The sequence below is a fragment of the Hyperolius riggenbachi genome, chromosome 3, assembly GCF_040937935.1.
Source record: "Hyperolius riggenbachi isolate aHypRig1 chromosome 3, aHypRig1.pri, whole genome shotgun sequence".
NCBI lineage: Eukaryota > Metazoa > Chordata > Amphibia > Anura > Hyperoliidae > Hyperolius > Hyperolius riggenbachi.
In genome coordinates, this window is record NC_090648.1 from 493,390,040 (window position 1) to 493,416,637 (window position 26,598).

Here is a 26,598-nt window from a genome sequence, read left to right on the forward strand (position 1 = left end):
AGAGGCGGGAAGGGTCAGTACCACACTGTCATGTGATCAGGGAGGTGGGACGGGTCAGTACCATACTGTTGTCATGTGATCAGAGAGGCGGGAGGGGTCAGTACCATACTGTCATGTGATCAGGGAAATTGGTAGGATGGGCCAGTACCATACTGTTATGTGATCAAGGAGGTGGGAGAGGTCAGTACTGTGCTGTTATGTGATTAGGGAGGTGGGAGGGGTCAGTACTGTGCTGTCATTTGATCAGGGAAATTGGTAGGAGGGGCCAGTACCATACTGTTATGTGATCAAGAAGGTGGGAGAGGTCAGTACCATACTGTTGTCAAGTGATCAGAGAGGCGGGACGGGTCAGTACCATACTGTTATGTGATCAAGGAGGTGGGAGAGGTCAGTACCATACTGTTGTCAAGTGATCAGAGAGGCGGGAGGGGTCAGTACCACACTGTCATGTGTTCAGGGAGGTGGGACGGGTCAGTACTATACGGTCATGTGATCAGGGAAGTGGGAGGGGTCAGTACTGTGCTGTGCTGTCATGCGATCATGGTGATGGGAAGGAGGGAGCACTGTGCTGTCATGTAATTAATGAGGTGGGATGGGTAAGTACTATACAGTCACGTGTTCAGGGAAAGGGGGGGGGGGGGCAGAGCTGTGTGGTCATGTGATCAGGTAGGCCACAGGCGAAAATGATACACAACGAGGAACTTTTGCAAAATACTTCTTCATGTGTTCTACAAAAAATTATAAAGTTCTGGCCAGATGAGAAGAGCTCATCAGAACTCTGACAGACTGATTTCTCTTCATATCCCTAAAGTAATCATGCAGAGAAATGAGTGAAGAAATAATTTGCTTCCAGCACTCCTGAGAAGTGAGAGAGGTAGCTGAAGATCTGTCTACACTAAACTCCTCCTCTTCTGTCAGCTCTCCACCCAACTATCACTGAGCAGAATCTGAAGGGGGGTGTCTGGGACTGAGATCCTGCAGGCCTTGTGTGTGCAGTGAGATACAGTCCCAGCTACTGTGCTCCTCTACAGTTCAATATGATTGATGTCATTACTGACATGTGCCATTTCCAGTACAATATATTAATACATATGATTAATGACAGGAACAGAATTTAATGGATTAGATTTTAATTTCTGACTATGGTTCTGTTTTAACTAGAGTTGGGCCGAACGGTTCGCCTGCGAACGGTTCCATGCGAACTTCGGTGGTTCGCGTTCACGTCCCGCAGGCGAAGTTTTGCGGAAGTTCGGTTCGCCCCATAATGCACCATGAGGGTCAACTTTGACCCTCTACATCACAGTCAGCAGGCCCAGTGTAGCCAATTAGGCTACACTAGCCCCTGGAGCCACTCCCCCCCTAATAAAAGGCAGGCAGCAGCGGCTATTAAGCTCACTCGTGTGCCTGCGTTAGTGAGAGTAGGGCGAGCTGCTGCAGACTGTCTCTCATAGGGAAAGATTAGTTAGGCTTAGCTTGTTCCTGGCTGCATACCTGTTCTGTGAACCCACCACTGCATACCTGTTCTGTGAACCCACCACTGCATACCTGTTCTGTGAACCCACCACTGCATACCTGTTCAGTGAACCCATCACTGCATACCTGTTCAGTGAACCCATCACTGCATACCTGTTCTGTGAACCCGCCACTGCATACCTGTTCTGTGAACTCACCACTGCATACCTGTTCTGTGAACCCACCACTGCATACCTGTACTGTGAACTCACCACTGCATACCTGTTCAGTGAACCCACCACTGCATACCTGTTCAGTGAACCTACCACTGCATACCTGTTCAGTGAACCTGCCACTGTATACCTGTACTATGAACCCACCACTGCATACCTGTTCAGTGAACCTGCCACTGCATACCTGTTCAGTGAACCCATCACTGCATACCTGTTCAGTGAACCTGCCACTGCATACCTGTTCTGTGAACCCACCACTGCATACCTGTTCTGTGAATTCACCACTGCATACCTGTTCTGTGAACCCACCACTGCATACCTGTACTGTGAATTCACCACTGCATACCTGTTCAGTGAACCTGCCACTGCATACCTGTTCTGTGAACCCGCCACTGCATACCTGTTCAGTGAACCCGCCACTGTATACCTGTTCTGTTCAGTGAACCCGCCACTGCATACCTGTTCTGTTCAGTGAACCCGCCACTGCATACCTGTTCTCGCCATGGTGCGCACCAGTCCAGCATGGCCGTCACTACACAAACAGCTGTTTGCGGTGCGTTACACGGTGAGTTTGGTGTGTCAGTGTGAAGCAGTACCCTAATTACACTACCTGATTGATGTATACCCATGCAAGATGTTTTAAAGCACTTTAGGCCTGTCATTTAGCATTCAATGTGATTTCTGCCCTTTAAAACGCTGTTTTGCGTCACATCCATATTTTTCCCCGGCACTTTTGGCATGTATCCCACTCCGCCATGCCCCCCTCCAGGTGTTAGACCCCTTGAAACATCTTTTCCATCACTTTTGTGGCCAGCATAATTTTTTCTATTTTTCAAAGTTCGCATCCCCATTGAAGTCTATGGCGGTTCGCGAACTTAAAATCGGAGGTTCGGCCCCACTCTAGTTTTAACCTCTGGGGTCACAAAAATTAGAATATCCTCTATGGAGAATACAATAATAATGTATTTTGATGGTCTTTAGGTCTTGGACAATATTACAGTGGAAAGGGGAGCAAGGGGGTCCACACAGATAACTCTGCCACTGGTCGGTCTAACAGAAACAATAGCAATCAGCCACACTTTTCCAACAGCCTTCAGCCAGCATGAATTGATCAAGTTCAAAATATGATGGACTCCCCCTAACGATGTCATGATATGGGACCTCTTCATCCAGGATGCTCTCTGATGATGCCATGATATGGGAGCTCCTCCTCCAGGGAGTTCTCTGGCGATGCCATGATATGGGACCTCCTCATACAGGAAGCTCTCTGACGATGCCATAATATGGGGCCTCCTCACCCAGGAAGTTCTCTGACAATGCCATGGTATGGAACCTCCTCCTCCAGGAAGTTCTCTGACAATGCCATGATATGGGGCCTCCTCACGCAGGAAGTTCTCCGATGATGCCATGATGTGGGATCTCCTCCTCCAGGAAATTCTCTGACGATGCCATGATATGGGACCTCCTCATACAGGAAGTTCTCTGATGATGCCATGAGATGGGACCTCCTGCTCCAGAAAGTTCTCTGACAATGCCATGATATGGGACCTCCTCCTCCAGGAAGTTTTCTGACAATGCCATAATATAGGACCTCCTCATCCAGGACGTTCTCTGACGATGCCATGATTTAGAACCTCCTCCTCCAGGAAGTTCTCTGACGATGCCATGATATGGGACCTCCTCATACAGGAAGCTCTCTGACGATGCCATGATAAGGGGCCTCCTTATCCAGGAAGTTTTCTGAGGATGGCATGAGAAGGTGCTGCCTTTTCCAGGAATCTCTCTCTAGGAAAGCTGCCCCCTAGTGGCAATGTGCTATTCATCTGGAGACTCTAAAAATGAGGATGAAAGCCCCTTTTGGCCAGGTCCAGCTTTACCTCCTCATTAAAAATCCATAATGACCTAGAATGGGGCCAAACCTCACCCTCCTCCACCCAGAATGGAGAGAAGAATGTCCTGACTCATGTGCCGCTATGAATATTGTATAGGTTTGTTTGTTAGTAGATTATTTATATACAATTAATGACTTTCTCCATGGGTGGTCACGAGCCAGCTGTCAGGGATATCCTTTATATGTCAGGACAATGGTGGCCTTGTGCCAACCCTCACCATGGTTGCCAGGGAGGGCTGGCAGAGGCATCAGAGGATCTCCCTGTGAGAGCAGGCATCAGGGGACAGAACAAGGCAAGACTGGCACCTCACTTCATAAACAAACATCACTGGGACCTTATTTGCTGATAATCCATAGTAACACATGGATCATTCTCTTGGCTTCTCCTCAGCTGAGCTCATTGCCTAGCAACAGTGCCGGCAGCCATTTTGTTTGCTGGAGAGGTTGTTTGTTATAAGGATTCTGCAATGAGTGACTTTGCTACAACCAGAAGTAGATTGCCATCAGTCCTTGATCTGGACTCATAATAAAAGTTCTATTTCTTATTTCTTTGTTATAAGGGTTAGAACCTCTGTCAGATTGTCATTGTTGTCTGTGTGTCCCAAATGGTTCTCATTTCCTGTCCCAAGTTCCGCCAGGGCTGTGCTATGAATATTGGCGGTCGGTGGGAAGAGACGTAGCATCTGACAGCAGTTTTAGCTCTATCACAGGAGTATATTGTTGTTATATTATTATTATCTCTATCTGTTTATGGTTGCATCTGATTCACCTTTGTAAAGCGCTCTGGTCGGATCTCCAAATATTATAACTTCTCTTTCATTTATATTTTTCAGGAATCACAGACTTTTCGAGCCACTGAACCTGAAATAACCGCTGTCTGGAATTGTGAGTATAGCTTTGTTCTACGCTTATTATCAGGTCAGCAACCAGAGCTAATAGAGTGCTGGGGAGACATCATCCCAGGACCACCAACCAACTCTGAGGTGGTCAGTCACTCAGCAGCAATTGCCCCCTCCACATAACTCAACCTATACTCACATACAACACACTTGGCATACAGCATGTAGAGATATTACCTCCTCCCCCACTTGGCAGTTACTGTATCGGCATGATTTAATCCAACACAATACAATCCCCAGACTTGGAGATCCCATAATGACCCCCCACCCCGCTTCTCGGGTCACTGGTGATGTACGCAGGGCTGTGGAGTCGGAGTCGAGGAGTCAGAGAAATTTTGGGTACCTGTAGTCAAGAGTTTGTGGTTTCACAAACGTATGCGTCGGAGTCGGATTATTTTTGTACCAACTCCACAGCCTAACTATTAGACTATCGGAGTAGAGGAGTTGGCGCAAATTTGGGTACCTGAAGTCGGAGTCAGTGGATTCATAAACTGTCATAAACTGTGTAGTTGGAGTCGACTGGTTTTTGTACCGACTCCACAGTCCTGAATGTATGGGGGGGGGGGGGGGGGTTCTTGTTTGATAAAGTATGGGGACTTATATAAGGTAATACCCACTTACCAGAGGGGTGACCAGAAGGACATCATTGGCTGGAGACACTCTTCATAGTCCTCGTCATTGGACGGAGTAAGAAGGGACCTGGCAAGAGGAGCAGAGGGGACAGAGAAAACAGTGTTAAGATTATGAACAGACTGGGCACCTGTGATCTAGGGCCCCACACCAGCTGCTGCTACAACTACTGCTCCACACCTGAGGAGAAGGTAACTATCAGCAGTTGCCCACAGATACCAGTTATTGTCGGAGATGGTCTGAGAAAGACCTTTTCAAGACCTCCAAAGGATTAATACGAGAACAGAGGCCTTCATGTTTGTCTGGTTGAGCCGCAGTGACCCGCCAGCAGTTGTCGGCAGAGAAAGAAGACATTCCGTTAATGTGAGCGCCAGTCTCTGGGATGTCACCGCGGTCTGACCCTGAGGACATAACCCAACAAGCCACCAGGCCGGCCCTGTCTCTCAATTTCAAAACATGCTCTCTTCTGTTTGATCATAAAATAGCTTTTGTCTGGAGAGACACAAGTAGCAGCAGCTGCAGACGGCCGAGATGTAACCAGCTTACTAAGTGTTTTCTGATATCAAACAGCCATGCTGAGCCTAGGCCTGTGAATGCCCCGCAAAACCCAGCTCTGCCCAGGACACTTCTACCTCCATAACACACTAGCCTCCTCCTTCACACAACAGTGCCCAGCTTATGATAACTCAGAGAATACAGAAACCAGACATAAAGAATGTTCACTCACTAAACTGAAGCAGTGCATTATGGGGGTTCTTCTTGCTCATGTGAGGTTAGACTGCTCATGTGAAGCTAAACTGCTCATGTGAAGCTGGATTGCTCCCTTCCCTCTCTCCTCCAGGGCCTCCTCCTTCCCTCTCTGAGGCACCTTCCTTCCCTCTCTCCTCTGGGGCCCTCCTTCCATCTATTCTCCAGGACTTACTCCTTCACTCTCTCCTCCAGGGCCTCCTCCTTCCCTCTCTGAGGCACCTTCCTTCCCTCTCTCCTCCGGGGCCCCTCCTTCCATCTATCCTCCAGGACTTCCTCCTTCACTCTCTCCTCTGGGGCTGCCTCCTGCACTCCCCCCAGCATACCCCTCATCCCTTAGTAGAGAGGCACAGTGGTGGTGCTGATATTACCGCCTCCAGTCCTCACTCTCCTCCACTGCCATCTGCCTCCATCTTAGTCTTCACCATGTAAAACAAAAGAAAAAACAGGGCACCGAGAGCCCAATAGTGCAATATAGTTTTAACAGAGAAAATCTGTCTAGATAGTTCGTGCAGAATTATACTCACAAAAAAGGGTCACCAGCAGGCAACCACTTGAAAGGCAGGTGGGGAGAATTGGTACCCGACCCCACTCGGGTATAAAAGTCGCTCTCTGTAGACAGGAGAAAAAAGGGGGCGTACCCCTCCACCAAGGGTGGATAAGTAATATGTATCAAACGCAGATAGAACAGAGGCGCCAAAAAGAGTAAAAACACTATTATTTAAAAACAGTAAAAAGAGGGAAGGTAAGGTGGACTTACCTCCCTCTAGCAGTGGACAACAAAACTCTGAGGTAGAGTAGAATGCATTTATTAAACAGTGTAATTAATAAATGCATTCTACTCTACCTCAAAGTTTTGTTGTCCACTGCTAGAGGGAGGTAAGTCCACCTTACCTTCCCTCTTTTTACTGTTTTTAAATAATAGTGTTTTTACTCTTTTTGGCGCCTCTGTTCTATCTGCGTTTGATACATATTAGTCTTCACCATGTTTGTTTATGTCACATGACATGGAGGAGTGGGCAGCAGAGTGAGAACAGAGGAGGACCAGTCACAATCCCAACTGTCCCTCTTTTGGTGGGACAGTCCCTCTTTGGAACCCTGTCCCTCTTTCTTCCTCATTTGTCCCTCTTTCAGGACTGATGTACAGATCTGTGTAAATATATGTATTTATCTACTGAAAAATAAAATAATATGAAGTCAGGATAGAAAGGGCCAGTGTGGTTTGAATTATAAAACAACATTTTTCTTATTAACTATTTATGGTCTGTGTGACTAAGGGTGTGTCAGGGGTGTGATTAGGGGTGTGATTAGGGGGTGTGGCAGGGGCGTGGCTTAATTGTCCCTCTTTCTCATCTCAGAAAGTTGGGAGGTATGTGCTTTGCGGCCGGCCCTAAACGCTGCATATTCCAGTCTATGTACAGCGCTCCGTACAGCCCAGGACATAAAACCATTGTGAGTAATTCTGGCTTCACCACACAGGAATCCGAGGAACCACAAACCGAGCCCCGGATTACTCACAGGACAGACCATTAAGTTTGAGTGATCTGCCAATTGGTTCCATCCTCACCCCGAGTAATGAAAGTCTGCAGGTAGCTGACAGGAACATGTGGGGGCTGCGGAGGCCGAGCCTTGTGGTCAATCCCCCGGGAGCCTCCATCCATCATCCTGCTTAATAGTGTTACCAATCGATCCGGAATGCAGATTTGTGTGGTGTACCACGTGCAGCATGGCCTCCCTTCCCTGCCAGAGGGAGAGTGACCACAGCCTGGCTCCAACCAGAGGGGCTACTGCAGTCATAGGCCACCAGGGGTCAGTCCATACATCGGGGGAGGTCTGCAGATACATGGGGGGGGGGGAGCTAAACCACAACTACAGGCTAAGCATGAGGACAGTTTATTCTGCACCAGTACAGAACCTTACAGCATAGCCACACTTATTGTTATTTATGTACATAGTCATGTTACTGACTGTCTTCAGAGGAGCTCACAATCTAATCCTACCATAGTCCTAGTCTAATGTCCTACCATATTATTACTATGTATGTATATAGCACTAAAATCTTTTGCAGCACTGTACAGAGTACATAGTCATGTCACTGACTGTCCTCAGAGGAGCTCACAATCTAATCCTACCATAGTCCTAGTCTAATGTCCTACCATATTATTATTATTATTATGCACTTATATAGCAGTGATATCTTCTGCTGTTCTGCAGCACTTTACAGAGTACATAGTCATGTCACTTACTGTCCTCAGGAGTTTACACTCTAATCCTACCATAGTCTAATGTCCTACCATATTATTGTTATGTATTTATATAGCACTGACATCTTCTGCAGCACTTTACAGAGTTCATAGTCATGTCACCGACTGTCCTCAGAGGAGCTCACAATCTAATCCTACCATAGTCATAGTCTAATGTCCTACCATATTATTATTATGTATTTATATAGTGCTGACATCTTCTGCAGCACTTTACAGAGTACATAGTCATGTCACTGACTGTCCTCAGAGGAGTTGACACTCTAATCCTACCATAGTCATAGTCTAATCTCCTTCCATATTATTATTATGTATTTAATTTTATATAGCAGTGATATCTTCTGCAGCACTTTACAGAGTACATAGTCATGTCACTGGCTGTCCTCAGAGGAGCTCACACTCTAATCCTAGTCATAGTCTAATGTCCTACCAAATTATTATGTATTTATATAGTGCTGACATCTTCTGCAGCACTGTACAGAATACATAGTCATGTCACTGACTGTCCTCAGAGGAGATCAAAATGTAATCCTATCATAGTCATAGTCTAATGTCCTAACATATAATCGGAACATTTCTATAGCGCTTTAATCCTGTTGGGCTCAAAGAGCTCAAGAGCTGCAGCCACTGGGACGGGCTCAGGAGGCCACCCTGCAGTGCTAGGGAGTCTTGCCTTGAACTCCTTACTGAAAAGGTACTGACCCTAGCCAGGATTCTAACCCTGGTCTCTCATATTATTATTATGCACTTATTTAGCACTTGCATCTTCTGCAGCACTTTACAGAGTGCATAGCCAGGTCACTGACTGTCCTCAGAGGAGCTCACAATCTAATCCCTACCATAGTCATAGTTTAATGTCCTAGCATATTATTATTATGTAACAATATTTTGGGACTCTGAATTTAAAAAGTGTATTTACAAAATAATTACTTATAATGGACACGAAACAGCATGATTGCTGTTAGAATCTGCCCTGTTTAGTTTGTGTCCCTTTATCAACTCTCTCCGTGTTCTGATATGGCCCAGTTGATTTGCACATTTCTGCCACATATTAGTGGGGCAGCCCAGTGGAGTAGGGGTTAGCTCTCTCTCCTTGCAGCGCTGGGTCCCCGGTTGGAATCTCAGTAAGAGCATTGTCTGCACAGAGTTTGTATGTTCTCCCCGTGTCTGTGCGGGTTTCCTCCCGACACTCCGGTTTCCTCCCACATCCCAAAAACATACAGATAAGTTAATTGGCTTCCCCCTAAATTGGTCCTAGACTACGATAAATATAACACAATATAGACATGTGACTATGGTAGGGATTAGATTGTGAGCCCCTCTGAGGGACAGTTAAACGACAAGACAATGGTCTCTATTCACAACACTTCTCACCGGGGCCTTCCTCCAGCCCCAAGCTCCCAGCATGTCCCTCGCCGCAGCTCTCCTCACAGCCGTTCGCCGCATCTCCGTCCCGGTCCCCGGCGATGATGTCCGGCCGACCTGTGTCGGCCTGTACTGCGCCTGCGCGAGCGGCGCTGTCAATCACCGCCACATAGGCCGGAGCGGACTGCGCAGGCGCAGTATTTCGGCATTCTTGCAGTCCGCTCCGGCCCAGGTGGCGGTGATTGACAGCGCCGCTCGCGCAGGCGCAGTAGAGACCTGACGTCATCGCCGGGGGCCGAGAGCGAGCTGGGAGCTTGGGGCTGGAGGAAGCCCCCGGTAAGTAGCACTTATTTTATTACATTTTCCCTGATAACTCCTTTAAAGAGACTCTGAAGCGAGAATAAATCTCGCTTCAGAGCTCATAGTTAGCAGGGGCACCGCAATAGCGCCGCTAAACGGGGGTCCCTTGACCCCCAAACCCCCCACTGCGACACTTGGTCGCAGACTTGGTCGCTCCTGGAGGCAGGGCTAACGGCTGCAGCCCTGCCTCCAGTCGCGTCTGTCAGCGGCGCATCGCCGCCTCTCCCCCGCCCCTCTCAGTAAAGGAAGACTGAGAGGGGCGGGGGAGAGGCGGAGATACGCGCTGACAGACCCGTGTGGGGCAGGGCTGCGGCGGTTAGCCCTGCCCCAACCAGGAAGCGCTCCCCTGCATTACGGAGGGGATTTGAGGGATCAGGGACCCCCGTTAAGCCGCGGGATAGCGGCGGTTTAGCAGGGGCACGCATGCCCCTGCTAACTCTGAGGTCTGAAGCGAGATTTATTCTAGCTTCAGACTCTCTTTAAACACATTTACAAGTAAAATAATCACTCAAAGTAAGTTGTTCCTCATTTCAACATTACTTTTATTACCTTAATTATATTGTATTTTTGTTCTTTGGAAGCTTAAAAATAACATAGATAAGGTGAAAACAGAGGAAAACAGGTGAAAAAGCTTTGTGAATGATGCCCAATATATATACTCTGTACAACGCTGCAGAAGGTGTCGGTGCTATATAAATAATAATAATAGTAAACTACATAAGAGATCCAGGCCAGGTCTGTTAATCCAGTCTTTGTGCTGCTTAGTAAATCTTATCCTCCATTGATCGTGACAATATCCATTCTCCCACTTAGTTCACTTGTGTGTCATTGTCATCGTTTCTGCCTTCCAAATCCATTGTGTATACAATGCACTGAATCATGGCTCTATGTAAGGGTTAATACACAGTGCAAGCTGGCACAGGGCTCCGCCTCCTCCTGACACATAACTGGTGGCAGTGCGACCTCTGCTGGTGATACAGCGGTACTGCCTTCATCAGAACAATGGCTGGCCTAGTTAGGGGAACCTTTCACCCCCGGAACCTGATGCGACATTCTGCGGAAGCCACCATAGAACACAGCAGAAAGTAAAATTAAGCACATTGTGGACAGCCGGAGAGCCAATAATGGCAGCATTGCCAAATGCAGCCTCTTCAGTAGAGACATTTTCCAAATTACAAAGAATATGTTAATGTTTGAAACCCGGATGCTGGGTTTATATCTGGCTGCTGCGTTTGTGATGCAATGCCCCACCCCATCGCACTGCAACGCACATAACGTCAATCATATGGCCCTGCTGCAGAGTACACTGACATGGTCCTATGCATAGCGGCTCACCCCCACCCCTCGCCCTGCTGGACAGAAAGTACGCCACTGGGATTCCCGAGTTTCCCTGTCGTACTCCTGTCGTTCCCACGCATGCGCGCTGCACCGCCGCCAACATATTTAAATTTCCTGCATAACCCATTAACTTAATTACTTCCGTCACCGCATCGCCACGGAGTTCCAGCGGCAATGCACTGTTGACTTTGCGGCGGTTTAATGGCTGATCAGGCACTTTCGGCGCAACACGACGCAGTTAGTGTGCTACACCCCATTGCCTTACATTGCTGTTGCGTTACTCTGCAAGAAAACAGGGCAGCGCAACACGGATTTCCAACACAAGTGTAAAAGGGGCCTAAACGTTAAGTGTTAAAGTGGACCTGAACTCTTGCACAGGACGCAAGGAAAACATAACAGAAATGCACCCTGTATGTATTTAAAGAGTTTAGCCTGTGTAATTCCCCCTCATTTGTGTCCTCAATAGTTGTAATTTGATCTCCCCTATGTCACATGACAGTTTATGGCAGATAAGCCCATTAGAAAGTACAGGCTATAAACAATATGTCTGCTTCCATGAATCAAGAAGTAGAAACTGTTTTTTTTTTTAGGATTTGTATCAGCTGTAACAAAGATATATGTTTTTTGTTTAAAGGGAACCAGAGACGAAGCACCCTCATGTATTTTACCATATATATCAGTGGGAACATTAGAGAAAACACTTACCATGCTCTCTGTTTCATCCTCACTGCTAAAAGTGTGTTATCAGCTGTGATAAGAATCCCGGACTGAGCATTCAGTCTGGCTTTGCAGGGAATAATTATAGCGGAGTCATTATAGCAGAGCCACAAGTGGGCAGGCTTGGGCTTGAAAAGACACCAGAGAAGACAGACTCAGCTATGATCTTTCCGTAGCAAAGCTAGACTGAGTGCTCAGTCGGGGATTCTTATCAGAGGTGATAACAGTCAGATTAAACAGAGAACAATGAAACAAAGAGCAGATTAGGTGTTTACTGTCATGTTCCCACTGATTTATAAGGTAAAATACATGAATGTGCTTCGTTTCTGGTTCTCTTTGAGGGCCGGTTCACACGGACGCTTGGCGGCGTTTACCAACAAGCATTTGGGACTCATGGGCTAAATGCTCCCATTCAAGTGAATGGGAGTGTTTAGCAAAGCGCGATTACCGTAGATTGCACAAACACGGCGCCCGGTCCCGATTTACTGTGTTATATCAGCCGGCCCTAGAAGCCGCATGTGGCGTCCAGGGCTCCATGTCGCCTTGCGGGGAGGAAAACTGCTGATCGCGATGGGAAGCCAACTGCCGTCCGTGTGAACAAGGCCCTAGAGGTTATTATGCTGTTGTGTATCTTTTTTTAGAGCAGAGAGGAGTTCTGAGTTCAGATCCGCTTTAAGGATCCCATACATGCGTCAATTTTTCTGTTGAATCTGCAATTAAACATTTTCCAGTTGGTATCGATAAAATCAAGTGGTTGTTTCCTATAGTTAAATGAGATACATTTTTTTGTTATGAAAAACAAAAGTTTGTTTTCTTAAAACAGAAAGAATTTGCGATAATTCAGGTTGGAGTGAGCTTGAGATGTCTCCCAGGGCATCACTGCTGAATATATGCAAATAAACCATTGTTACCCTTAGAAGCTAAACACACCTCCAGAACCGCTGGAATGCAATGATGTGTCAGCTTGTTAGTTTGTACAGAGCCAGAACATGAAGTGTGATGAAATTTCCCATTTTTTTCTATATTTTTGGACTGGCCGTGTTGGAAAATATAAATTAGTTTTTCTGAGAATTGATTGGTGTGGGTTAGATTGTACATTTCTCGAATTTATAGACCCAAACGGCGTTTTTGATTATTCTTTTTTTTTTTCCTTAATCGGGGAAAAAAATGAGCACACGACTCATACATTGGTTAGATTTTTCAAAAGTTACAATAAAAAAAAAAAACCTGATTATAATTCTCAGTTTGAAAAATTAACAAATAAATAAATTGTATCAAGTGTGGCCACCCTAATGGTGCAATAAAAAAGTTACATTTTCCAGTTGTTTTGACCAAAACGATTGAATGAAAGTTAAAAATAATTTTTTTTTCAATCAAGAAAAAGGAACAATTATCCTTTTTTTGCAATAAGAATCCAATTGGACATGTTGGAAAAAATCTTTATATTCGATCTCATGGAATAATCATATTAAATTATCTAAACAAAAAAAATACAAAATAAAATGGTATCATGTATGAGCACCATAACAGATACTCACCTTCCCCAATCCACAGTTCAGATCTTCAAATACTGGGATCTCACCACATTTGAATAACCACTCCTTCACATGAGCACACTTTAGCTTAGTGATTGGTTTCGCTCTGGCAGTGTGTATCATACTGGGGGGAGGAGCATCTGAAACACAACCAGGAAGCGCAGTAAATTCAGCGATATGGGAGTGGGCAAGGCGAGTATCTCTTAACATTGGCAAACGCAGGGGGGGGGATTACAGCTGCCCAGAATCCCCCCTCAGACCAGGGCCGGTGCAGTGTCTGGGGACAGGCACAAGTTGAGACACCAGAATATCTGCAGGTATCCTGTAGCTCACAGCCCCACCCCCTTTCTTTCCCGGCTACAGTTGACTTTGGATGGAGCTGCAGCATGTGTACAGAGCATGGAGCAGCTGTGTGTACAGAGCATGGAGCAGCAGCGTGTGTACAGAGCATGGAGCAGCAGTGTGTGTACAGAGCATGGAGCAGCAGCGTGTACATAGTATGGAGCAGCAGCGTGTGTACAGAGCATGGAGCAGCTGCGTGTGTACAGAGCATAGAGCAGCAGTGTGTGTACAGAGCATGGAGCAGCAGTGTGTGTACAGAGCATGGAGCAGCAGCGTGTACATAGTATGGAGCAGCAGCGTGTGTACAGAGTATGGAGCAGCTGCGTGTGTACAGAGCATAGAGCAGCAGTGTGTGTACAGAGCATAGAGCAGCAGTGTGTGTACAGAGCATGGAGCATCTCTGGGGAACTTAACAGAGTCAGGTATGTGTGAATGCTTCACTTCCCCTTTCATCAGAAATGTTGGCTGTCCTCATTAGTATCTGTATCCAAACTGCTCCTGATTGATCCTGTTTCGATTGGGAGCAGATCAGACATTAAGAAATAATTGTCAGATCCCGTCAGTCGAACGGGAAATTGCATTATGTGGGAGGGTCTGACGGGCACCTCATGATACCAGACGGGGGAGCAGGGGAGGTCTTGGTGAATTTAAAAGTGTTCAAATGAACTTTAAAGAAATACTCTTGGAAAATCTGGCATACACTTTACCTGACACTCTGTTTTAAATGTATATACAGTATATGTGCTGTGTGTGTATATAGATAGATTTTTTTTTCCAGACTGCTATGTGCGGCTTGGAAACATGTAAATAAAGTTGTCCGCTTCAGGGTGAAAAACCACCTCCAGAATATAGATTGTTAATTTGTTGGTTTTGTATATAATATTAAGGTTCTCATCGCACTAATGAAGACATGTATTTGATGCATTTCAGGTGATCTTGTCCTGGCAGGAGGGCAGGGTATCTCACACTGACATAGTAAGTATGGAAAACAACAGCCTTATTATAATATTTACAGTATATAATAAGCGTTGGAGCCTTTGCTGCCTCTCTCTGTTCTGTCACCTTTGTGGACATTGTCCTTGTGTTGTATCCTTGGCTACTGAGAGGGGACAACACTGTGCTGGTCAGCAGAGCCGGTACAAGGTCCTCCAGCACCCAAGGCTGAGACACCAAAGTGCGCCCCTCCATCCCTCCCACCTCAGCTGTCACTCACTGATTGCCATTAGACTAAGAGGCGCCCCAGGACCCCCAACACCTTAATCTCTAGTTATCTGGCTTATAGTCACTGCCATGTATCCCCTTGTCGTATTTCTCTCTGCTTCAAACACAATAGGGGAATGATAGCTGAGCTGAGTGCGCCCCTTCCTACACTGCGCCCCGAGGCTGGAGCCTCTCTTTCCTCTGCCTCGGCCCAGCCCTGCTGGTCAGCGTAGAAGCACTGCAGCACTGAGAACTGAGGTGAGAGGTAGTTGGAGGCTGCCATGTATATTTTAAAACAATACCAGTTGCCTGGCTGTCCTGCCAATCCTCTGCCTCTAATACCTGCAGCCATAGACCCTGAACAAGCATGCTGATCAGGTGCTCTGACTGAAGTGTGACTGTATTAGCTGCATGCTTGTTTCAGGTATGAGATTCAGACACTACGGATATATGAAAGATCAGCAGGACTGCCAGGCAACTGGTATTGTTTAAAAGGAAATACATATGGCAGCCTCCATATTCCCCTTTCACTTTAGGTTCCCTTTAAAGGACAACTGAAGTGAGAAGAATATGGAGGCTGCCATATTTATTTCTTGTTAAACAATATCAGTTGCCTGGCAACCCTGATGATCTATTTGATGTGCTGCATGCTTGTTCAGGGTCTATGCCTAAAAGTATTAGAGGCAGAGGATCAGCAGGGCTGCCAGGCAACTGGTATTGCTTAACCTCCTGAGCGATAATCCCGAGCTGAGCTCGGGGTATGTCGCGCAGGAGGAGTTCTCAGGCCCTGGTGGGCCGATTTGCATAATTTTTTTTTGTTACACGCAGCTAGCACTTTGCTAGCTGCGTGTAACTTCCGATCGCCGCGGCCGATCCGCCGCTACCCGCCGTGCCGCGCAGCCCCCCCCCCCCACCCGACCCTTTGCGCAGCCTGGCCAATCAGTGCCAGGCAGCGCTGAGGGGTGGATCGTGACTCCCTCTGACGTCATGACGTCGGTGACGTCATCCCGCCCCGTCGCCATCGCGACCGGGAAGCCCAGCAGGAAATCCCGTTCTGAACGGGATTTCCTGCTTACTCTGATCGCCGAAGGCGATCGGAGTGGGTGGGGGGATGCCGCTGCTCAGCGGCTATCATGTAGCGAGCCCAGGGCTCGCTACATGATTTAAAAAAGAACATTTTAAAAAAAAGTGCTGCGCCCCCTCCTGGGCGATATAATTGTATCGCCCAGAGGGTTAAAAGGAAATAAATATGGCAGCCTCCATATCCCTCTCACTACAGTTGTCTTTTAAGGTGCCCATTAAGGTACAACATTTTCCTCTGAGGCAATCAATCCATCCCCCCCCCGCCAGCTATACATTACCTGCTCCGTCGGCGCGAGTCCCCTGATCTCCGCTGTCTTCTTCTCCGCACTGGGCTCCAAGTCCAGCTGGCTTCACTGTACTTCCTGTCCGGGGGAAGTTTAAACACTCTACTGTTTAAACTTCCTGCCGGGACAGGAAGTTCAGTGAAGCCAGCCGGATTCGGAGCCCAGCGCGGAGAAGAAGACAGCAGAGACTGGGGGACTCGCGCAGGCGGAGCAGGTAATGTATTACCGCAAGCATCGGTCGTCGGGCATTCAAACACCGCTATTGACACACTCCCGACCCGCCGGCGATCGAGCAAAATCTTCCGCATGGACGGATCGATGGGAACGATTGATTTCGGACAGAAATCGATCGTTCTGTCAGCGTTTGCGTGGCAATTTCACAGCAGATTCAATGACAGTGATCGAATCTGCTGTATGTCGGCAGGAACATCGTTAGGTGTATGGGCCCTTTTAGATTTCACCATACAATTTTCTAGATTATTTTCTGTAGAGAATAGTCATTATCTCTGGTGCATTGTCTTCTGGTTATTTCCTGCTGAGTAGAACAATGCCTAATTGCTAGGCAGATCGATGGTTAGATAATTTCCAACATGTTGGAAATGATCTATCTGGCAGGTAAATCTAACAGAAAATCTAATGCTGAGCATACACGGCTCGATTTTGCTGCCTGATCGTTTTCCGCACTCGATTCTGCAGGCGATTCTCTTATCTTCCGCTCATTTTTCTTATCTTTTTCCCATCGTCCTCCATGTGGAATCGAGCGGTGAAACGATCGGGCGGGAGATCGGACATGTCGGAAATGATCTATCGAGCCATCTAAATGGCTCAGAATCGAGCCGTGTATGCCCAGCATAACAGAAAATTGTATGTTTTGTACCTAGCATTAGGATACAGTCTTTCTTGTACAATCTCACCACTTCTATGGAATATGAAGGACCAAAGTATCCATTCACAGTCTATTCACTCAGTTTACCCTTCTACTACACAGATTGTACAATCAAGATTGTATCACAATGCTGGGAATACACGTCTCGATTCTGAGCTGATAAGATGGCTGGATAGCTAATTTCCGACATGTCCGATCACCGTTCGATCGTTTTGCCGCTCGATTCACCATTGAAGTTAATTGAAAAAAGATAAGAAAAAAGAGCGGAAGATAAGAGGATCGAGCGGGCAAAACGATTGGGCGCAGAATCGAGCGCTAGAATCGAGCCGTGTATTCCCAGCATTAGTGGGCACCATAAGGATTTGGCTGTATGTGTAGGTTGTGTGGACACTATACACAGTGCGATATAGGCTTGCATTGTATTGTGTGTGTGTGTAAAGGTGCTCATATATCAGATGATGTATGGGCAGATTGACCAAGAGACAGAGCTCTGTCTGATCGAATCTGATCGGAGAGAGACAGGGCCGGTTTTGAACTTTTTGCCACCCAAGGCCCACTATGACCAGCTGCCCCCGGACCAACAGCATCCTAAACTCCCCCCCCCCCCCCCCCCCCCACATGGCAGGGATTAGCTTGTAGGGTTTTCTGAGGACAGTTAGTGACATGATGGAAGGGATTAGATTGTGAACTCCTCGGTGGGCAGCACATTTGGTGAGTGACAGGCGGCTCAGAGAACACTAGTGCCTGTTTGCTGCCCCTTCATCCCCTGAGTGCCAGATCCGGCTGTCGGTGTACACCCACTGCCATGTTTAAACTCTGTGTTGCAGGACAAATGTTCAGCACGCTAACTGCAAATGCCACCCTGCTGCCCACAGCCCGCCCCTTGCTTTCCTTGCGCCCTAGGCCATGGCCTATGAGGCCTTGCCAGAAATCCGGCCATGGAGAGAGATCGTCAGCTGCCCATACACCTCAGGGCCGATTCCCGATCGATTTCAGCATGGAATCGCCCTTGTGATGCCGCATCCTCCACCCCCCGCGCTGTCCTCCAAAATGTGCCCTCCCCACGTGCCTCCGGGCCCTGTCCGCAATCTGCAAACACATGCCCCGCGTGGTTGCCGGTGTTTATGTAGGTATGTGTGTGACGTCACACTCGTTCTCATGTTACACCAGCAGCCACCTGGGGTGCGTTTATGCGGATTGCGGTCGGACCCTGGAGACAGCGGCGTACAAGGACAGGTAATGTATACTGCAAAGGGCACTGGGGGGCACATTTTACATTAGATTTGTACATTGGAGTAGAAAATTTTCACCCGGCACTCAGCTGATTATTGAGAGGATGGCCCTTGTTTCGCAAGCCTGCAATCAATATAAAGTCAAAATCCACAACTTATTTGCACACTCCTCTGGGTTGGCTGTAGATATCTAGCTTTGAGACGAAGGTGACTAGGGGTTGATCAGGACGGCACTACAGCTGTTTCACGCCACACTGTCCTAGGACATTTGCACGTGAGCAAGCGCCAGTGTGGCGTGAAACGGCTGTAGTGCCGTCCTGATCAACCCCTGGTCACCTTCCCTCACCCACCAGCACATCCTCTGTAACACAGGTTTGATACATCTTGCTATCTGTCAGAACTGTTGTATTTGTGGCTGAACTACTGAATAAAAGCTCTTAAAGAGACAGGTGCATTGATACTCCTTTATGTGCTATACATTTTACATTAGGGGGGCAGAACCGGGGAGGGGGGGGGGGGTCCTGTTGGGTTCAACCCACCTGCAACTGTTGCAATTCCCTCCTCACACCAGCAGTCTCCCATCATACTCACCTGTGGTGTTCCTCACCCACCTACCCGCCACCTCCGGGTCAATACTGCCTCTGCCCTCTCATACCATCATGTGTCCTTCCACCCCACCCATCCCCAGGGCACTTTACTCGGTGGTCCGGCGCTGGAAGTTCTTTCTGGTGGTCTGTCTGGTATTTCTGACTTAATTGAACAGAGTGTCCGCAGCGGACTCACAATGCATTGTTGTGGACAAAGATACACAAACACATTGCAGTTCCATTTATTAAAAGGGAACCTTAACTGAACGGGGGGGGGGTAAAGAGTTGTCACTTACCTGGGGCTATTACCAGCCCCCTGCAGCAGTCCTGTGCCCTCGGAGCCGCTCTGGAATCCTCCGGTCCCCCGCTGTCAGTTTCGTTTTTGACGACTCACCAGTTGGCCGGCATGCGTATTATTGGACGCTTTCCCTACTGCAATTAGCGCCGTTGTCTCATTTCGCACACGTAGATATGCAGCAACGCGTATTTTTGTAGGCGTTGCGGTCCGCAACAGCGCTAATTGCAGTAGGGAATGCGTCCCTACTGTCTTCCTAACTACGCTGTCTTCCTTTTCTTCTTTCTCTGCTTGAAAGAATTAAACATCAGGTATGCAAGTGACAGTTTCTGCCTGGGACAGGACCGGGTCAGACTATAGCATAACACTCACTGATGAGTAATTACAGCCATAAAACACTTTCCTGTCAGTAAATGGTTTCTGAGGGCAGGAAAAAGATAAAAAGGGTCAATAGTTCATAGATTTGAGCTCTGGAATACTTCAATAAAGAGATCATTGAGAAGAGGTCATGAAACAGTTAAAACCTAAAAACTAGATTTAAATATAAAACAAAACTGTTGGATAGCTAAAAAATAATTTTAGGAGTAGGAGGATAGATACAATTGTTTTTCTCATCAGTTTATTTATATCACCTCGGATGTCCGGGATTGCAACCGCATCGGGGAGAATCTCGTAGCAACGCAGTGCCGTGTGTTGTGACGGTATTGCCGCCAGCAGGAATGTGGGGAAGGGGCCAAACGTTTGTTCAGATTGGATCGGGATATTGCATGATGACATTGCTACGTGTGTGTGAGCTCCTTCACCCGTTCATTCTTTCCGATCATAATCCAGAATCTGGCGTGGAGGCGATCGCTGCCAGCACAGGAAGGGTTAACCGCTGACTGTATTATAAAAAGTGGTGAATGATTGAGTGATTTGATTTCCTGGGGGTGATAAAGTGATGAATCTGTCTCTGCATTATACAGGAGGACGTGTCGCCGCAGGGATCGCCGCCGAATATTCCCAACAAGTCTTTCCAGGAAAGCTGAAGGTAAAAACTTGAATGAACTGATTTCCCTAAAGGGCTGCGAGGGGCGAGAAGCGCGATAAGCTGCGGATGAATTAGATGACAGCGATACGCTTCTGGTCTCCGCATCATTATACCTCCCATCGGCTTGTTACCCCCTCATTATTATTATTATTATTATCACCACCCCCCTGACTCAGTCATTGCAGCTGCTCTGGGGCCCCTAGTAAAGGGGGGTCCAGTGTCAATGGCTGGCAGTGATAATGGAGCCCTCAGTGGGCCCCCTGAGGTGCAGAGTAATGCAGGCAGAGCAAAGGAGAGGTTATCTATACTGGGGGGCTACCTAATACTGGGGGGCCTCTCTGACTACCTATACTGTGGGATTATAATTAGAAGACCGCCTGACTACCCATACTGGGGGGCTACCTAATATTGGGGGGCCCCTCTGACTACCTATACTGGAGGACTATTACTGGAAGACCCTCTGACTACCCATACTGGGGGATTATAATTAGAAGACCCCCTGACTACCCATACTGGGGGGCTACCTAATATTGGGGGCCCCTCTGACTACCCATACCACTGGGATTATAATTAGAAGACCCCCTGACTACCCATACTGGGGGGCTACCTAATATTGGGGGCCCCTCTGACTACCTATACTGGGGGATTATTATTGGAAGACCTCCTGACTACCCATACCCATACTGGGGGGGGGGCTACCTAATACTGGGGGGGCCTCTGGCTATTTATACTGGGGGATTATTACTAGAAGATTCTCGGACTACCCATACTGGGGGGCTACCTAATACTGGGGGCCCCTCTGGCTATCTATACTAGAGGGCTATCTATTGCTTGAGGCCTCTCTGACTACCCATACTGGGGAGCTACCTAATACTGGGGGTACCTTTGTCTATCTTTAGTGGGGAACACTTCTAGCTACCTATACTGGAGGTACCTCTGGCTACTAATACTGGGGGTTGCCTAACTCTGGGGGCACCTCTGGCTACCTAAAACTGGTGTGTGTGGGAGCGCGCAAAGGTCATTTTTTTGTGGGGAGCCCCAACCAATATTTTGCTCCATGGTTTCTAGCTTCGCCTCTGCCATGACTCCACTCTGTATAATAATGACTCTGTGAACTTCTCTCCCCTGCAAGGCCGGACCTGATCGCCCGCCGGTCGCTGAGGCAGACTGTCCTTTGGGGTGAGGTAGTAGGTTGTTTAGTTTTGGGGTCGAGCCCTAAGTGTCAGATAACTATACAATCTACTGTCTTTCCTGAAGTGGCTGTAATATCGTCGCTGGAGAATACATCCACCCTGGAACCAGCATGACCCCACTTTGCTCAATCCTCTGTCATTCTCAAGATTCAATCATCTGTCATATAGATCCTCAAGCCTCAATCTTCTGTCATATAGATTCCGAACCTCAATCATCTGACATAAAGATTCTCCATCATCTGCCATTTAGATCCTCAAGCCTCAGTCATCTCTCATATAGATCCTCATGCCTTATTAATTCGTTGTATAGATAGAGGATCCAGCCTGGTAATACTCTGGGTTTAGTGTCTTTGTTTTGTTTTTAATTGTAATTTACTGTAGTGGTAAATTATTTTTTTTCTTACAGGATCAAGATAAGAGACTTATACGATTGTACAATCAAGATTGTGTGGCTGATGGGCATCTTAAAGAGACACTGAAGCGGAAAAAAATGATATAATGAATTGGTTGTGTAGTATGGATAATTACTAGAACATTAGTAGCAAAGAAATATTCTCATATTTTTATTTTCAGTTATATAGTGTTTTATAACATTGTATCATTCTCTAATATTTGCAGTTTACACACTCCTCAGCATTCTGAATGATTTTAGAGAGCAGCCCATTGAACATTTGAACTGTTTTCTGCAGGGAAAAAAAAAATACATTGACAGACACTTTAGATAATAAACTTCAGAAGACAGAGCTCTCTGCGACTTTGAAAGTTGTGGAGCTTAATGACTCTTCTGCATAGATAACAACTGGAGTTTCTTTCTGTACTGGAAACAATATTAGACTTATGTTTTTGCTGCTAATGTTTTATTTCTTAGCTGTACTACACATACAAATCATTGTATCATATTTTTTTTTTTCACTTCAGTGTCTCTATAACACCAGGCTCACACATGGAGCGCAAATCTTGGCATAAAATTTCACAATTTTGCTGCAATTTGCGATTCCCATTCAAGAGAACGAGAATCACATCTGGATCGCTCCCAAAATGCTGCATGCAGGGCGTTGGCGATATATGCATATGCTGCAGTGAGAATGATCTCATAGCGATATATTTGATCATCGCTTTTCCTGATCGCCGGTGATCGCCAGAGTGAATCAACCCTGAGGGCTCGTTCATACTAGAGGCGTTTTTTGGCCAAATTTAAGCATGGACGTTTTTTCTAAAACGCCCTGAAAGCGGCTACACCATTCTTCTCTATGGTGCAGTTGAGATTGGAGCTTTCCGTCCACGTTCCGCTCAGAAAAGCGGTGCATTTGCCTTTTTTGGGGCGATTTTGCCTCGATGTAAGGTATAGGAAAAACGCAAACGCTGACAAAAATCGCTTTGTGCGGCAATTGCGTTGGCATTTTGAGCATAAATACATTTTATTTATTCTTTGCCGGGAATCGGAAACAAAAAAACGCTTCAAAAAACGCCAAACACGGAAGGACACGAGAATAGAACGCAATGTGAACAAGGCCTCAAAAAGATTACAACAAAGTCCCCTTATCCACATTCACATTTTCAGGTACGTTTTTGGCTATGCGTTTCAAGGCATCAAATCCCCATCCATTGCAGTCACCATGGAAACGCAGCATATGGTTGCTTACGAATTCATGCAAACGCATTGCAATTTTCATTAATTACAATAAAATAAAACATTAAAACGCATCATTGAAAATCTCATTGCAGCGCACATGTGGGGAAGGGGCCTAAGGGAACGGTTTTATTCATCCTGGATTTCTCCTGTAAGCTGGTGTCTGTAAAGTAACCAGAAGTCAGATCTGTGTTCTTTCCCACGTCTCTGCTGCTGCTGCCGCCGTGGCAATGCATAATTGGGGATGGTCAATCAGATGCAAATAATTTTGAGTTTATGCAGCATTATGCAATTTTTGTAGGCAAATTTATGTAGCTTGAAAAAAAACCTTGAGGTAAAACTCAATTGGTCCATGACAAACTGCATACATTTTCATCCAAAATTTGCATAATCTTGCATCATCTCAAAATGATTTGCATGTCACTGACCATCCCTACCAATAATCCTGTGTGTATGTAACTAAAGCTTCTTCAGGAACCACTGAGGAGGCGGAGACAACAGATTGACAGACGTCTGATTGGCCGTTTGACCCCCAGCTGTCTCAGCGGGGTGAGGTAGTAGGTTGTGTGGTTTCAGGGTAGTGTTTTTTGCCCCAGTCAGGAGTTAACTATACAACCTACTGCCTTCCCTGACGGGCAGCGTGACGCCGGATGTGTCTATAGGAGTCCTGTGAGCGGGAGACAAGATGGCGGCCCCTGCGGCGATTCCTCCTGTCTTATCTCAGCTGTGTGTGATTTCCTGCATTTTATTTCCTCGTTAAAGAATAAATTCAATAAAGTTCTGAGATTTCACATTCTGTTCCTGATCACCGCCTGTTATTTCATTATAAGAGATCGCTGTTATTGCGAGATTCAGACGTCTCTCTCGCCATGTGCCACAAGTTATTTATACCCTCCAGGAGCAAACCCAGGGTTTTCAAGGGGGGGGGGGGGGATTCCTGAAAGGTCTCTCTCAGCCACATACAATATACAGTATAATAATACGATAGGACATCATGCTGGGTACACATGATTCAATTTCCCGTCCGACTGACAGGATCTGACAATTATTTCCGAAATGTCCGATCTTCTCCCAATCGACAACAGGGTCGATCAGGAGTAGTCTGGATACAGATAATAATGAGAACAGCTGACATTGCTAATGAAGGGAAAGTGAAGCATTCACACAGCAGGGCACAGGGCTGTGCTCATACCTGACTTTGTTAAGTTCCCCAGAGCTGCTCCATGCTCTGTATACACACTGCTGCTACTTCCAAAGTCACTTGTAGCAGGGAAAGAAAGGGGGCAAGCCCCATATAGTGCAGGCAGCAGCACGGTGCTATGAGCTGCAGGATGCCTGCAGATACTCTGGTGTCTCAACTTGTGCCTGTCCCCAAACACTGCACTGGCCCTGGTCTGAGGGGGGATTCTGGGCAGCTGTAATTCCCCCCCCCCCCCCCTCCCCCTGCGTTTGCCAATGCCCTCCGCAGTGCTACAACAGAAGATAGCCTTCTTAAAACAGTGAGCCTATTATGTCTCCCACAATGCATCAATGCTGAATATGCAAATACCCTCTATTTTAAGAAGGCAACATTTTGCTTTGCAAAACATTTTAGTAAGAGGGCTTTTTGGTCCTTTGTAGCCCCTTACACACTCTTAGGAGTCCTGGTTCACCATGAGCTTGCTGGGTAGGCTGTAACATTGATTCAGCAAGAGACAGTTTATTGGCAACAGCAACTAGCGGCCACAACCCTTAAAGAGGAACTCCAGTGAAAATAATGTAATTAAAAAAGTGCTTCATTTTACAAGAATTATGTATAAATGATTTAGTCAGTGTTTGCCCATTGTAAAATCTTTTAAATCCCTGATTTACATACTGACATTTATCACATGGTGACATTTTTACTGCTGGCAGGTGATGTAGCTGCTGCATGCTTTTTTGGCAGTTGGAAACAGCTGTAAACAGCCATTTCCCGCAATGCAACAAGGTTCACAGACAGGAAACTGCCAGAAGTACCACGGTCCTCAGAGCTTCTTGTGGGAGGGGTTTCACCACAATATCAGTCATACAGCGCCCCCTGATGGTCTGTTTGTGAAAAGGAATAGATTTCTCATGTAAAAGGGGGTATCAGCGACTGATTGGGATAAAGTTCAATTCTTGGTCGGAGTTTCTCTTTAAAGGGAACCTAAACTGAGAGGGATATGGATGTTTCCTTTTAAACAATACCAGTTGCCTGACAGCCCTGCTGATCTCTTTGGTGCTGTAGTGGCTGAATCACACACCTGAAACAAGCATGCAGCTAATCCAGTCTGATTTCAGTCAGAGAACCTGGTCTGCATGCTTGTTCAGGGGCTGTGGATGAAAGCATTAGAGACACAAGATCAGCAGGAGAGTCAGGCAACTGGTATTATTTTAAAAAGACAAATCCATATTCTGCTCAGTTTAGGTTCCTTTTAAAGACTCAGAGATGAGTCTTCTTGCTTTTTTTTTTTTTTTTAACTTACCCAGGGCTTCCTCCAGCCCCATAAGCATGGATGTGTCCCTCGCCCTCCACCTGTGATCTCCCGTTCAGCCGCCGTCAGTTCCCGATACATGGCTCATGTCAGTTGGGGCCTTCTGTGCTTGGGCAGAAGGTCTGCCGCGGACGTCACTGAGCCGCTTACCGGGGTTAACCGCGGCTGAAAAGGAAATCACAGTTGGCACGGTGAGGGATACATCCGTGCTTATGGGGCTGAAGGTAAGTAAAAAAAAAAAAAAGGAAGACTCATCTCTGAGTCCCTTTAAGTCCCGTTTCCATTGTCACTGTGCGATTACCACACTGAGCCGCACCCAAACTGAAACTAGTGCACGGCAATGGACCAGTTTCCATTGCGTGCCGTTTGTGTGGTCCAGTACGATCCGAGAATCTGCAGATTCACGCAGCACGCATCCAGATCCCATTACCGCTGATTAGCGGCCGCATCCGGAAGATCGGACCGTGACCAGAAGTACGCGCGGTGGGATGCAGTGCTATGATCGCATTACATCCTACCGCTAGCGGAAATGGGCTCTTAGGGGGAAAGGGAGGGATGGGCGCTGGAGGGAATGGAGAGAGTTCAAGAGATTGACAGTGGAGGGAAAGAAAAGAGAGTTCTTATGCCTTGCGGTCCTGGTGGAGATGGTCAAAAACCTTCAACCCGATGGGAGCTGACAGAAGAATCGTTGGCCCGGGAGCGAGGGGTTGTGGGAAATCCACATCGCTCTGGAGCGCAGTTTGGAGTTGTAAAGGAAGTCTATTGGGGGGAGGGTTTCCTGATGATCCTCTCTGCAGATCTGATGACCTTCTGTAGGTTATGTCTGTCACTGGCAGAGGAGACAGCGTACCAATCCAGGATGGATGAACAGAGGACAGATTTAATGGTGGCAGAGTAGAAGCTCTGACTTGTATGC